Raw genomic sequence first — 14,903 nt, forward strand, 5'->3', positions numbered from 1 at the left:
GGCCCCGCCCGGGGTTCCGCCGGGGCCGCTGGGGGGCCAGCGGCTGCCGAACAAGGGGTTTGGCAGCTCCTTTTGGTCACCTTCGTGTCCTATGCCTTGCTGCCCGTGCGCAGCCTGCTGGCCATCGGCTTTGGGCTCGTGGTGGCTGCGTCGCACTTGCTGGTCACAGCCACCTTGGTCCCCGCCAAGCGCCCACGTCTCTGGAGGACGGTAAGTACAGCCGCACACCCCTCATCTGGTCTCGGACACACTTACTGGGACGATGCTGGGATCGCCCGGAGTCGGGCGCGCTTTTTCCTATGCGGCGGGTGGGGACAGTGAGGCTTCTACTGGGGGTGTGTTCAAGGTCACTCCAGGAGTTGGGGACGCAGTCGGGGCTGGCATACTCCGGCCAGGGCTCTCTTCAGAGTTACAATCCACAAAGCGCCCCTGGCGTGAAGTGTGGAGAGGGGACACAGGTGTGGAGAGAGAAAGGTTTGGCCAAGGTCAGGGAGCTGATGAGTGGCCAGACGGCGGCCAGAGGTGTCCGCCGGTCTTTTGCCGCACCCATCCCCACAGAGAGACTGAAAGTGGGCGAGGGGAGGAGACCCCCAGGGCGGGCTCCCAAGGCCGGCTCTGCGCGCAGCGCGGGGCTCTTCTGCGCACCTAGAGCGCGTGCGGGGCTCGCCTTCCCGCCCTGCAAACCCGAGGGGATTACATATGGGTGGTGGGAAAGGACTTCGCCTCTTCCAGCCTTGCTGGCAACCATATTGTGGACATGCTTCCGGCCCAGAAAGAGTGGGGTTTGCCAAGGTCAAACACAGTCTAGTCTCTGCCGCTGTCACTCGGCGGTTGCCCTGACCCTGCCTTCTCTGCGCCCGAACTTTGTCACTGTCTTCCCAGTCGGGCGGGCGAGATGGTTGCAAGGACGAAGACGCTATCTGCCTCCCGCGGGCTCTTCCTGGGCCCTGGAGGAGCCTGCTTTTCCAGCTGCCGGGAGGTGGACGTGGACCAGAGGTCTTTGCCCCACGGCGGGGCTTTTAGAGCTTCCACTTGTTCCCATCTCCAACGGGCCGCGGGGATGGGGATGGGGAGTGGGGGATGGGGAGATTTGGAAGACCCCGAGGAGGGTTTTGTTTCTGCCTGTAGCTGCAGTTTAGCAGGGGGATGGTATGAATTCAAATGGGGTGGGGGAGCCCATCTCAGGAAAGGAAGCAGTGGTGGGAGCAAATTGGGGAGAGGTAAGGGGTCGGAAGGGAAGCTGAATCCAGGGAGATTAGGGAAGAATAATTGGGGGGCGGTGGTGAGGAGTCCCACAGCCTGGCCCCAGGGGACCAGCATCCAAAGATCTAAGGAGGTGTCCTTAGACGGTGATGCCAGGGGCAGCACACAGAGGAGCCATGAGATGCTCAACCTGGCACAGGGATAGACACATCACTGGACTTGTGTGTTAGGGTCAGAGAGAGACCAGCATGTGCTCAACCCATGGGAAGGGACGGGAGGGAAGAAGACAGGAGTACATGGAGAATTGTCAAAGAGGGCATTGGAGGAAGAGAGGAAGAGAGGTAGAGGTGAAGGGCAGAGGCACAAAAGGATGACTACTAAAGGCTGAGGAAAGGGGAAAGGAGCCAGAGTACTGCATGTCCTGGAGGGGAAGGAGGCTGGGGTTCTTCCACAACCTCTTCCACAGCCTCCTGTGGGCAGCACGTGGGCCTTGCCTGACCATTCTCAGGGGCATTCCTGTATCTCCTACCGCCCCCACCCCCCATCTGTTTGTGTTTAGCCTGGGCCTCATGCTGGCCCCCCGCAGCCAGACTTGAAACCGCAAGACTCCCCAATCTGACCAGATGCCAGGGCAGCTCGGGAATAGGGAGGGGCTGAGCTTGGTCCCTTCCCAGCCACACTGCATTCTCTCTGTGTTATTACACCAGGGAGTCAGCTGGTGTAATAAAAGGCTGCATTATTGTCTTTCTCTTTTAAAATAAAGACATTCCTATATAGCCTCTAGTCATTTCTTTTAGGGAATTAAAGATTAAAAAAGAGAGGGAGGGGAGAGAGTCTGTAAAGGAGTTTCTGGACACAGAGAGCTCTGCCCCTCCCCCTGGGATAAGATGAGTCCCTGTGACTGTCACTGTAGTGGGGAAGGAAGCCCATCCTGGGAGCAAGGATTCTTAGGGAGCAGACATCTGGGTTTCCCTGCTAGCTGTGACTCCCTGGGCAATCCAAAGCTTTCCCTCACTGAGCCTCAGGTTTCTCACCTGTGTAAAGGGCAGAATGGCCCCCCTGCAGGGTTGTAGTGAAGACAAGCACTTCATATTGGAAAAGCACATATTGGCCTCTTAAGAATGTTCTATTCAAGTCCACGTGTCTATACAGGTGGTAGTGATATTGACAAACACACGGGGATCAGTGCAGGGAAAATTACAGTGTGGGGAATGGGGCAGATGATTCCCCAGGGATTCCGTTTTCCAATTAGAGAATTCCAGGAGCCTGTGAAATCTGCCCTTTATGAGCTCTGCAGTTTGGTGCTTGAGATGGTGAAGAAGACAGCATTGATGTTTCTGCTGCTCTTCACTGCTTTACCATCCACCTCCTATTCGGACCTGTGCCACTGTGCAGTGCAGTCACTCGTTGACAGCACCTTGTCCTCCATACTGAGTTTTGGGCAGGTAGTAGCCATGCTGGGCATGGAGTAGATGCCCCAAAGAGGATGAAAGATGGAGTGAATGAACGAAGGAATCTTTGCAGGGGATTTCCCTCACTGCCTACATAGCAGGATGCTGCTTCAGAGTGTGAGATCTCCACGGTGATCTCCTGGTGCTGAGTCCAGTGAGTAGTCAGCCCAGTGGGCTCCAGAGTCAGGTTAACTCCGTGGGGCAAAGGAGCTCCCTCCCCTGAATCCCGCCCCTTTCTCTGAGACCCAAATGCCTTCTTGTCAAGGATAACCCCAAGGAGGCCTGGAAAAAGCCTGTGCTTTCTGAGGCCTGGGTTCAAGTCCCTGCTCTGAGCTATGGAGAAAGTTCTTGTGTTCTCTTTCCAGAGCCTTTGCCCCTCTGAAGCAAGACTCTCAGGGTTCCCTAGAGCATTCATGTTCCACTTCTGGTGCACAGGGCTCTGGGAATGCAGCCTGGGTGCTTTGGGGCATGTGGTTCCTGTCCTGTAAAGCCCAAGCTGCCCCAGGACTCTGGGAGGCAGGGGAGAGAAGTCTGAAAGCTAGCATGCATGACTGTTAGCACAGGTGGAATTGAGTAGCTAGGGCTTAGCTCCTCCCCCAGAGGAGTGCCTGATGCTGATGTCCCTGAGCAGAGAGGTCTTTAGGGGAACAGCCTTGTTCCTACCTGGGCCAGCACTGAGGAGGTACCCATAAATCTAAGTGGACAGAACTGAGTTTCTTTCCTCTCCCAGCCCCTCGCTTTTGGGTCACTGATTGTACCTATATGAAATACAATTCATTTTTATTTAGCTGAGTACCTGTCAGAACTGAAAGCATCCTGTTCAAGACATCCATGGCTGCTCACAGTCAGTAGTGGGCAAGGCCTGCCAGGGTGGGCTGTAGATCATGGGGGTGGGGTAGGGGCGAGTGCCAAGGAACATGGGGGATGAGGAAGGCGGAGAAAGGGAGATACTGCATGTCTGGGCTTGGCCCCCTGTGATGCCATTCACAGACTCGGAGAGCCTCAGAGGGAGTAGCTTGGAATCTTGGGAAAGGGGGGCCTGGGCAGGGCCCCAGTCCTTCCCACAGGGGTCCCCCTCCCACCCTGCACCCTGCATTGCCTGGGGAGAACCAGGGTGCAGCACATGTGTGCAAGAGGAAGACCTGGTCTCTGCCAGCTCTGAGCTTCCTCCCTTTGCTACTTTACTCTGCACAGCCTCGAAATACTCGCTTTTTGACCAGTGTGAATCAGGATGTTGTATTTTTACTTAATTTTTTTTCTGAAGTAGGGATCCATTGCAGTGTGCAAATTATATGCTTTCAATTTGGTTGCTTATCAATGTAAATGAAATACATTTCAGTTTCTGCCGAGTTCTTGGCTGTAGGCAGGATAACAGAAATCACGATTATCATGGAGAAATGGGAGTCAGCTGAAATTTCCCTGTGCAGCTCCAGTTATGTCTGAGCTCTGGTTCAGAACCGTGGCTTGGTTGCTTGGAGGTGAAACAACCTAACCACAGCATGCAGAATCGTAGAGTGCAAGGGCCCTGGATGACCTGGTTGTTTATAGCAAAGCTCGCGGCATAGGTGTGTGCTGGTGACACCAATCTGCCAGCCCTCAGGCTGTGCCCCATAAGCCTTTGCGCTCCCTGTGCCCACTGCCCAACATGCTGTCTCCTCCCAGTTTAACCATGCCTTGCCTCCTTTTTCCCAGCCTCTCCCTCTGCTGGCCCTACCTCCCCTGCTGGCCCCTCCTCTGGCTGGGCCTTCCTCTGCAGCTGGGATCCTCCTCCCCCACCAGCCCCTCCCGCTGCTGGTCCCTCCCCTGGCTGGGCCCCACCTCCTGTGGCTGGCCCCTACTCCCCCACAGACCCCTCCTCCACTTCCCCTCCCACCCGCCCCCCTTATCTTTATGGCCTGCAGCCTGGTCCTGTCACCATGGAGTACCCATCTGCTGCGCATCCATCTGCCTTGGTGGAGCCACTGCCTACAGCGACAGGGCTAGGGTTAGAGCTGGGTCAGGGAGGGTAACAGGTCGGTTGCTCCTCCTGGCACGGGGGTCAGGCTGTGTGAAGGCAGGGAGTGGGCTTCCCTGCCCCCTGCTGTGTGGCAGCCTGGTGACCTGAAGGTAGTCTCCTTGTCCTTGCCTGGACACTCTCCCTGAGGTCAGTTTTGCTGCGTCCTGGGCATGGCCCCCACGTTCCTGTGCTCCTGACTCTGGTTTCAGTCCTGTCGCAGCTTGGCTGCTCCCTCCAGCTCCACATTGCCCCCAGACCTGTGTTTAGTGGTTAGGGAGCAACAGCAGGGGACATCCATACCCCTGGAACCTGCTCCCCCCTTTTTTCTCATAGGGGTGGGTGGTTCCCCTGGTCCATTTTACTTCACCCCCTGGCTTATCCTCCCTCAAGGGCTGTTAACTTTAATTTAAAAAGCTTCCAGAATTGCTCCTGTCAGGGCAGCTGGGATGAGGGAGAGCAGGAATTGGGTCTGGACAAAAGAGAGGGAGAATGGTCCTGGACATTGGGCCAGGGGCTCCCATTCGCTGTACCTCTGAGGTGGGCTGGAGGGCCCAGGGGCTCTTCTCTGCCCCTCCACAATGTGCCCAGCAGGGGCTGCACTGTAGAAGGAGCCCTAGACACATGCTGAGTCTGGTCGCGCTGATGGACTGAGGGCCAAGGGGGCAGCTCCTTCACGGACCTGAGAAGAGCTGGGAGCAGACACAGAGGGTGGAGTCTGCAGCTGCTGGGGCCTCCCTGCCTCTCTTCGATGGTTCCCTTGACCCCACAGTGTTTAGGTGCCAGACTTGAGCTGGGGGCTGGTTTACCAGGGGAATAAGACCTCCCTTCCTCTGGGAAGCTGCAGTCTACTGGTGAGGCGCTGGTCAATAACTCGGACTGTAATCCTGCAGGGGCGGACAGTCAGGTGACCTTTAAAGGTGTGCACAGGGGACAGACCAGGCCTAACTGCTTGAGGCGGCTTCCCTGTGGACTAGGCGCTCAGCCAGGATCACTGGACCAAGCACAGGGCTGTGAGCGAGCGAGAGTAGTGGGGTGAGTCCCGCAAAGGCCCAAGTGGGGCAAAACCACACTGTGGACTTGCCCTTTCTCCCAAGAGCAGTGCCGAGTGTGGCCACAAGGAGGTTGGAGCTGTGTGAGGACCCGAGGGGACCGCTCAGCAGGCTCCGGTCGGTGGTGTCCGCTTGCCACTGTCACCATTGGCTTTTAGAGTTGTTTGCCTGCCCTTTTGGGGTTCATGGTGGTTTTAGGTCGATGTCCCTCTCCTGTCACATCTCTGAGGTTGAGAGGGCCAGAGATCAGCTCCTTAGGTTCACAAGTTCCTGCAGATGCCCAGAAATGTCCTTGGACCATTTTCTGACTCAGATGGAAGAGGGTGGGCATGTGAGGTGGGTGACTCTCCTGGCATTTCAGGGGCTCTAGTGTATCTGTGTGACTTTGGGCTTGGGATGATCCCCATGCCTCAGTTTCTCCCTCACCAAAGGGAACAGTAGCTCCCTCCTGTGGTTTTGTAGAACAGATACATCTTCCAGTTAATATGAATGGATTGTGCCTGGGAGGCGTTCCCTGTCCTCCCCACACTGTTCTGGGCCCAGTGAAGTGGGACCTACCCCTTACTGTCACTTACATACATAGCTGTATGTAGCTGATGACCTACTAGTTAGTCCCTGACTTAGTAAAACTGAATAGTTGCAGTGAGGCGCTGGTCTTGTTCAGATGTTCGGAGAGACCCCCAAAATGCAAGTGGCTGGCATAGTGTGTTCAGCCTAAGTGTTCTCTGCCAAACTGTACTAGTGGGAACACCCTGTGGAACAGCCTCAGTCAGAGGTGGCCATGTGTCCACAGTGGAGACAGGCATCCCTGTGGCCATGATGCCAGGCTGACCCCTTTTCAGCTGGTTTTTGAACCCCAAGCAGCATGGGAGCTGAAGTGGCAGGGGCAGGGGTTTGGGCAAGGGTTTGGTCAGGAGAAGCAGCCTGGCCACCTAGCCATGTCCACATAACCCCCTTGGGGAGTTCACGCGACCACAGGTCCTCTCTTTACCCTGAGGGGCTGAGCAAGGTAATGGGAGCAGACCTTTCCTGCTCTCCATGTAAGCATATGAGTTATATCCATCCCTCCTCTTTGCATGAACATATACAAACACACATGGTCATGCATAAACACATGCTCATACACACACACACACCCATACATGCACGTACCCACACAAAAACCCTCCCAGATGCATACGCTCACACTCATTCTCCCCCCAAACATGCGTGCACATAATCACACAGAAACTCACACTCATAAACTAGTGCATACTCACACATCCATGCCCACTTGTGTGCATGCACTTACATATTCACATGCACCCTCACACTCATTTTATACCTACACACTAGCTCACACACTCACACAGTGCACTCACAAATACATGCGTGCTCAGCCACTTACATAGGTTCACACACAAAGCAATGCGCATTTGCACACTGATACAGTAAGTGCACTGACATGCACACTCATAAACTAATGCACACTCACATGCTCACGCTCACCTACGCTCACTTCACTGTTACTAGTATGTGGGTCTTATGAGTAGGTGTGCCATCCTGGTCCTTGAGGGAGGGCAGCCTGTGCCCTGTGTCTCAGCAGCACCACCACAGAGACCTGGGTTGAAGCCCAGTTCCTGTACCTCCAGCTCAGTGACCTTGGCAATCTCAGAATCTGGCCTGTGAAGGGAAGCCAGGCTGCCAGCCTTACCTGCATCATGGAGGTGTAGTGAGGGCTGGTGGGAGGGCAGGCATGTCTACATGGGACTTACGAGCTCTGGAGGCAGGGACAGGCTAGGACTCTAAAGCCTTCCTTAGGGAAGGGAGTGGGGCTGCCTGCCACTTGGCTGTGCCCCTCTCCAGTGCAGGCCAAGGCAGGCACCTGGGGCCGGGGGTGGGGTGGGAGGCCTGCCTCCACCACCCAATCTTCCTGTTCTCCCTCCCAGTGTTTCTCCTCTGTCCCCTTTAACCCTTCGGCTCCTTGTGCCCTCTTCAGGCTGACCTGGGCTCTTTTCTCAGTGGAGCATGGGGTGTCTTCTGCATTATTTTGCTAAGGGGGTCCCATCTGTCCTCCTACCCCATGTGTGTTTCCTTCTGCTGTGCAGAGATGCTAGCCCCAGGAAGGAAGTATAAGGTGTGGGAGAATCCCTGGGGGCAGGGCAAGAAGAATAGGAGCCCACTGCTGCGGCCCATCTCTGGCTTTGTGCTGAAGGCAGCGCAGACCCTGGAACAATCCCATCTCCCTGGATTAAAGGGATGGCAGGAACTGCTTTGATCTCCAAGCTTTAGTGTTCGCTCTGCCTTCAGTTTGGGTTGGGAAGAAAGCCTGGAGCTGAGAAGAGCTGTCTGCTTCCCAGAGCTTGGGTGTGACTTCATAGACCCAGAACACAGCTCTCTGGGTGGGACCTCTGTGTGGGCATGTGCCTGTGTGCACACATGTGCATGTGGATACATGTGACTGCATGTACACATCATGTGTGGATGTGTATGTTTGTGTGTCAGGGCATGCCCATGTGCATGTGTGCATGCATATGTTCTTACATGTGCATGTGTTTTCATGCATGTGTGCTTGTGTGGGCATACAAGTGCAATAGCATTGACAACATTCAGAGGAACCTGGGAGCAGGTGGACAGGACGCTGCCAGCAGTGTCATGGGGTCCCCAGAAATGCTGGGAGCCCTACACTACAGCCTCCGAGCCCCATAGAGGAGAAAGTCCATGCTGGTGCACATTCTGAATCTGAGTACAACTTTTTGTTTCGATTCTAAAAATACAGAGCAGCTCTTTTATCAGAGTACAGTGTTTCCTTGTTTCTTTCTCCAAAGTAGACTCTTCTCTGAAGTAGACTCTTCAGCCTTCGGGAAGTGGCTCAGCCTGAGAAAATGCAGATAGGTGCTTGGCTGACCTGGCTCTCCCGTGCTTGGCCATCTGAGTATTCTTTTATTTTCCCCTTTCTTTTTCTTTTTTTGAGATGGAGTTTCGCTCTTGTTGCCGAGGCTGGAGTGCAATGGCACGGTCTCGGCTCATCGCAACCTCCGAGTCCCAGGTTCAAGCAATTCTTCTGCCTCATCCTCCTGAGTAGCTGGGATTACAGGTATGCACCACCATGCCTGGCTAATTTTGTATTTTTAGTAGAGATGGGGTTTCTCCATGTTGGCCAGGCTGGTCTCGAACTCCTGACCTCAGGTGAACCACCTGCCTCGGCCTCCCAAAGTGTTCAGATTATAGGCATGAGCCACCGCGCCCTGCTTTTATTTATTTATTTATTTTTATTTATTTATTTTTGAGACAAGGTCTCTCTCTGTAGCCGAGGCTGGAGTGCAGTAGCATTATCATGGTTCACTGCAGCCTTGAACTCCTGTGCTCAAGTGATCTTCCTGCATCAGCTTCCAGAGTAGGTAGAGCTATAGGAGTGCACCATCATGCCTGGCTAATTTTGTTTTTTGTAGATATGGAGTGTCACTATGTTTCCCAGGCTGGTCTTGAATTCCTGTGCTCAGGCGATCCCTCACCTTGGCCTCCCAGAGTGCTGGGATTACAGGTGTGAGCCACCATGCCAGGCCCTGAGTGCCCTTTTCTTACTGACCTGGTTCACCTGATTGCAGTCCTGCTGCATGTGGCACACCCTGGCTCTGGTGACTCCCACTTCCTGGGTGCGCGGATGCTTCTGATGGATGGGGCATTGTTGTTTACACAGCAGGTGGCACGGGGCCCAAGGCATCACATGTCCGAGTGTGGGGATGTCGGACACCCACTGTGGACAAAGAGGATGGCCACTTCACAGCAGGGCTGTGCCTGGGACAGAACCCCCTGCTGCTCCCCCCCCCCCCCCGTATATCTCTAACTGTGGTCCTCTGGCTGTCTCTTGCCCACTAGCCCTAAGGAGTCACTTGACCTCTTGTCCCTGGACATGGTCTTCTAGTGCCCTTCCCTGGCAACTGGGCTCAGTGCTTTCTCACTAAACCTGTTTAATACTGCATTCTTTACCCCCTATGCCCCCCACCTACCACACAGTCTGGAGTCAGGTCTAGGGGTCCCAGCCTGTGGCCAGCATCCAGCCTTTCCATGTGAAGCATCACCTGGTTACACTCAAGGAGGGCTTATCTCCCAGCCTGTAGGGGCACCTGTGGGTTTTCTCAGCTCTACTATCTAGTTTCTGGAAGCAGCATTATTGTAATAAGCATGTAGCTGATGAGGGTGAGTCTGCTTAGGAGGATGGTGGAAAGTCCAGGAGATGTCAGGCAGTTGCAGGCATGCGCTGGGAGTCAGGGCAGCCTGCTCTGGAACATTCTGTTCCCCAGGGAGCATATGTCAGTGAGCATTCTGGTTGGTCACCTCGGTGTGCACCATGTGCTGGCCAGTGCAGTGAGCCCGTGCTGGAGCCATGTTCAGTGACGATGCTCCCGGAAGTCATGGGTGCCTTTGCCTTCATTCCCCTATGAGAGGAATAGCCTCTCCTTAAGAGAACGCTTTGCCTTTCTGAAACAACTGTGGCCTCAAAAAGGGATCTTAAAGACTTGTTCATTGAACTTGTTTTCTGTGCCAGCTGTTTTCTCAGATCCTACCTACCCTGCAGTGTCAGTAATTAACTGAAGGAACACATTTTAGGAAACATTGGCTTAGCCTGAGGATTTTGAAATATCTCTGATAGTTAATTTTTAAAAATCTGTACCTGCAGACATCAGAAATGTTGCATCAGCACTGATCATGTCCTGGTGCTAGGTGGGATCTCGTCACTGGCAGGGTCCTGCTGGGTGGGTACATCTTTTTTGTTTGTTTGTTTTTAAGATGAAATTTTGCTCTTTTTACCCAGGCTGCAATGCAATGGCATGATCTCGTCTCACTGCAACCTCTGCCTCCTGGGTTCCAGCAATTCTCCTGCCTTAGCCTAGCCTCCTGAGTAGCTGGGATTACAGGCATGCGCCACCATGCCTGGCTAATTTTGTATTTTTAGTAGAGATGGGACTTCTCCATGTTGGTCAGACTGGTTTTGAACTCCTGACCTCAGGTGATCTGCCCACCTTGGCCTCCCAAAGTGCTGGGATTACAGGCATGAGCCACCATGCCCGGCCCAGGTGGGCACATCTTTTAGGCCAAGCGCCTTGGCTTCAGTTTGTTCAAGGGTCAGAAATGGGCAGTGCCTGAGAGCTCAGCTGATGGTGTGGCTCCTTGTGGCTGGTGTCACAGGTGCTGTGGGTGGGAGTAGACAAGCTGGAAGTGGCGCTGTTCTGAGGTTCTGGTGTCACCCTCTCTGGGAGGCTCAGATGGTCACTGTGTCATTCATTGATCTTCTGGGCAGGGATGTATTGAGACATGTGGGGAGCGGACTGTCTTTGATGGGCGCTATCCCCAGGGTGCTCTGCCGCCTGGGGGCTTGCATCTGTCTTTCTGACTTCCCTGCCTCGTGTTCCTCACTTTCCTGCTAGTGTCCTCATGTCAGATTCTACCAATCTTTTCTCCCTCCTAAGCTGACTTCGTGAGTGTGTATGACCCGGGAGGGGAGACTGGGCTGGCTTGGAGAGGGGCACCATGGAGGAACAGGCTGCATGCGGCCCTAACGCCCCCTTGGAATTGGCGTGCCGGTGGTTACACAGGAAGCACTGAAGATGGCTGCTTTTCCAGATCCCCGTGAGAATCCTTTCCTAGGTCTGGTGAACATAGCTTCACGCGTTAGAAACCTGATGATGGGAGCTCGGAGAGAGCCTGTCAAATTCTTTAAAAAAAAATTTGTGTGTTTTTTTTTTATTATGGAAAACTCAAATATACACAAAAGTAGACAGACCAGCACAGTGATTTCTTGAGTACCCATCACTGGCTTCAACAATTATCAGCATTCTGCCGGCCCTGTTTCAAATGATGCTAATTCTAAAACGCTTTTATTAATTCAAACACCAGAAGCTAACAAGCAATTACGTTAATTTAAAAACCCGCTTGTGTGAGACCCTGAAGAAGCAGCCACGGTTTAAAGAGAATGGCATCACACCAGCACTGAGCCACTGGTGAGCACCGTGGAGGGACTGGGTGGTGTCCACTGGGGGCTCAGTCAGGGAGGAGGGCAGAGGGACCACCCCACTATTCAGACACCTGGGAGATGGCAGGCTGATCGCAGTCTGGGAATTTACCAATGAGAACAACTCCAGTGCTGTGCAGGCAGCAGTTGTGTGGAGTCAGCTCCTTTGCTGGCCTGTGGCCCAAGTGCTGTTAGTTCATGTGAGAAAGCACTCCCTCCAGTAGGCCCCCAGACTGTGCCTACACTCACACTCTGCTCAGGAGAGGCTGGTTTGGAGGACTGTCCTGCAGTGGTTCTCCTGTCCCCATGGATAGTCTGAATGCCACCCAGGCTGAGGGACTGTGCTGGGGCAGCCTGGGTGATGGTACATTGAAAATGGGAGCAAATTCAATGGAGAGGTTTTCATACCCAATAGGGGTGATCTTGGAGTGAGAAGGGACCACCCAGACCAGTCTAGGGATCAGGAGGCTGCTCTGTGAAAGGAGGGAAAACCCTCTTGGCCAAGGGTGCAGTGAGGGTTGTAGGTCTGAGAGCATGCTCTGCCCAGAGCTGTGGCATGGCCAGGGCATGTGCTCCCATGTATGTGCATGGCATGGCAGACAGGTCAGAGGTGAGTACAGGGCTCAGTGGCTCTCTAGCGTGCCAAGGAGGTGGCGCTCCATCCAGTATCTGGGATGATGGGAGTATCTCACAGGGACTTTGACTATGGCCTGATTGTGAGTTGTGTCAGGCAATGGGATTAGAGAGAAGTTGGTGGCATAGGGGTGTCAGGGGCAGGACCCAATGAAGGCTTGAGAAGGACAGAGAGAGAAGATCAGGGGACTTGTGGGTTTGGCTTGGGCAGTGGCACCTGTCTCTGGAGGAGAGGAAGGACAGGTACCTGGGGGTGTGGGATGATGATGTCAGATTGGGATACTTTCTCCAAGGACTATGGGACATCTTGGGTTGGGGGAGGGGCGCAGGGCTCCTCCAGGGTGCTAGTCTAGTGACCACGAGTGGTGTCAGCCCAGTGACCATGATGGATGTTAGTCCAGTGACCCTCCAGTGTCTGATGATTTTCTCTTGGTTAGACTGGGGTATTGGTTTTCAGCAGGAGGCCTGGGAGGACATGCCCTCACCGCATTGTGTCAGGGCACATCTGTCAACAGGACTCATCATGGCCAGTGCTGGCAGTTACCAGCTGGCTAAGGTGGTATTGGCAGGTTTCTCCTCCTTTCCTCTTCCTTTTCCATTTTGTGCTTTTCCGAAGGAAATTACTGTGCCGAGCCTATACTGAAGGAGTGGGGAGTTTACATTCTTGAGGGCGGAGTAGCTATAAATGATTTGGAATGCTCCAAATTTTTGCCTATTCGTCTGTTGTCCTTCATTTATTTTTTATTTAATCATTGATTTATGTCAGTACTGATGTTTATTTTATACTTTGGGTTACAATTCAATACTGCTTTGTGTTGCTCAAATTGTTCCAACTTTGACCATTGGGAGCTCTTTCAGTTGGCTCCTGTGTCCTTTGACACTCCCCCTTCCCTTCATTTGTGTGTGTGTTTGTGACACTTGCTTTGCTTTCTGGCCCTGCAAGGTGCTCAGGCCCATCTGCTTGATTAGCAAATATTTTCTATGCCTGAGCCCAAGAATCAGTCATTTCTCCAGGGAGCCCAGTTCCTTTTGCTGGAGAATTTTATTAAAGACCATTACCTGGCCTCCTGGTGTCCTCATTGCTCCTGGGGAGCCATTGCTTCTAGTTTTCTCTCATTAGGTAGAGATAGAATGTATATGTGCACACACATTTCTTTTTTTTTCTTTTTTTTTTGTTTTGCGCTCTGTCGCCAAGGTTGGAGTGCAGTGGTGCGGTCTCGGCTCACTGCCAGCTCCGCCTGCCTGGTTCATGCCATTCTCCTGCCTCAGCCTCCTGGGTAGCTGGGACTACAGGCGCCTGCCACCAGGCCCGGCTAATTTTTTGTATTTTTAGTAGAGATGGGGTTTCACCATGTTAGCCAGGATGGTTTCGATCTCCTGTCCTTGTGGTCCGCCTGCCTCAGCTTCCCAAAGTGCTGGGATTACAGGCGTGAGCCACCGCGCCCGGCCTGCACACATATTTCTATAAACATTTGCATATGTACCCTCCTGTGAATTAAGCCAAACACGAGTTCATTCTGGTGCCTCAGAGTCTAACCTGCCTCCTATAGCGAGGAGCCGGCCCTGGTGATGTTTTCAGGTGGTGCACAGTCAAGTAGAGATGCCCCAGGGCCTGCAGACAGGTGCTATTCCTCCTGGTTGCCTTTTCCGAGCATGCTGGTGCTCAGTCCAGCTGACTCCCTGGGAAGCCCGTCTCTTCCTGGCTGTCTGGCTGAGTTAATCTGGCCCATGAAGGTTTCTTCAGGGTGTTTCTAGGTGCTGGCTCTTTAGCCATTGGGGCCTCTTTCATTTGGCTGCTGTGTCCTTTGACACACCCCCATCATTTTGTGTGTGTGTGTGTGTGTGTGTGTGTGTGTGTATGTTTGCATGTGTAATGCTTTCCTTACTTTCTGGCACTGCGTGGTGCTCCAGGCTCACCCTGATACCTCAGAGTCTAACCTGCGTCCCACTCAGTGTCCTTTGTTGGGTTTCTCCTTAGGTCTCCTTGATAACTTCATTTGATAGGTACTACAGTTGCCACCAATCTGCCCATCTGTTGGCTGGAGAGACTGAGGCACAGAGGTGGTGTGGGCAGAAGGCAGGGGTAGGGCAGGGTGTGACCCTGGTGAGGATACCTGGATTCCTGTCCTCACTTGCAGCCCAGCACAGCCCTTGCTGGGGTGAGGGCCTAAAAGGGTGTCCATACTGGGAGACCAGCAGGCTGGTGCCACCCAGGGCCTGGCTGGTGTGGGCAGCATGTGACTCTGGGGCATCATGTGGTCAGGGAACGTGGTGATGGTGTACAGATGGCCTGGGCTGGGCTGGGGTTGGATCCTTTGCCCCAGGAGTGACCAGCGGGCTGTGGTGGGGAGGCCGCCTCTCACCCTGCAGACCCTGGAGCCCCCATCTCTGAGTAGCTCGTGGTGACCCGAGCCTGCCTTTCTTGTCATTGTGACATGTGCTAAGCCATATCACGATTGCCTTGCCCTGGGCAGGACATGCATCTTTTGGACCTAAATGCCCCTCTAACCGTGAGTTCAGAGAGCTTCATGGAGAGCATTGAGAGTTCCAGACCTTGGGGACAGGTTTGGAACTCTCAG

The 14,903-nt window shown here is 53.8% G+C and overlaps 1 protein-coding gene across 1 annotated transcript in view; it reads left to right on the forward strand.

Moving 5' to 3' along the window:
• Window positions 1-6: 6 nt before the first annotated feature.
• The window catches only part of ADCY1 (adenylate cyclase 1 (brain)), a 136,412-nt gene continuing 121,515 nt past the window's right edge, over window positions 7-14,903 (forward strand). The window contains exon 1 of the mRNA XM_011946793.1: window positions 7-210. The gene's annotated coding sequence lies outside the window, so the exon portion shown is untranslated. The remainder of the gene's footprint in view (window positions 211-14,903) is intronic.

The sequence above is a fragment of the Colobus angolensis genome, unplaced genomic scaffold (genome assembly GCF_000951035.1).
Source record: "Colobus angolensis palliatus isolate OR3802 unplaced genomic scaffold, Cang.pa_1.0 Scaffold253, whole genome shotgun sequence".
Lineage (NCBI taxonomy): Eukaryota > Metazoa > Chordata > Mammalia > Primates > Cercopithecidae > Colobus > Colobus angolensis.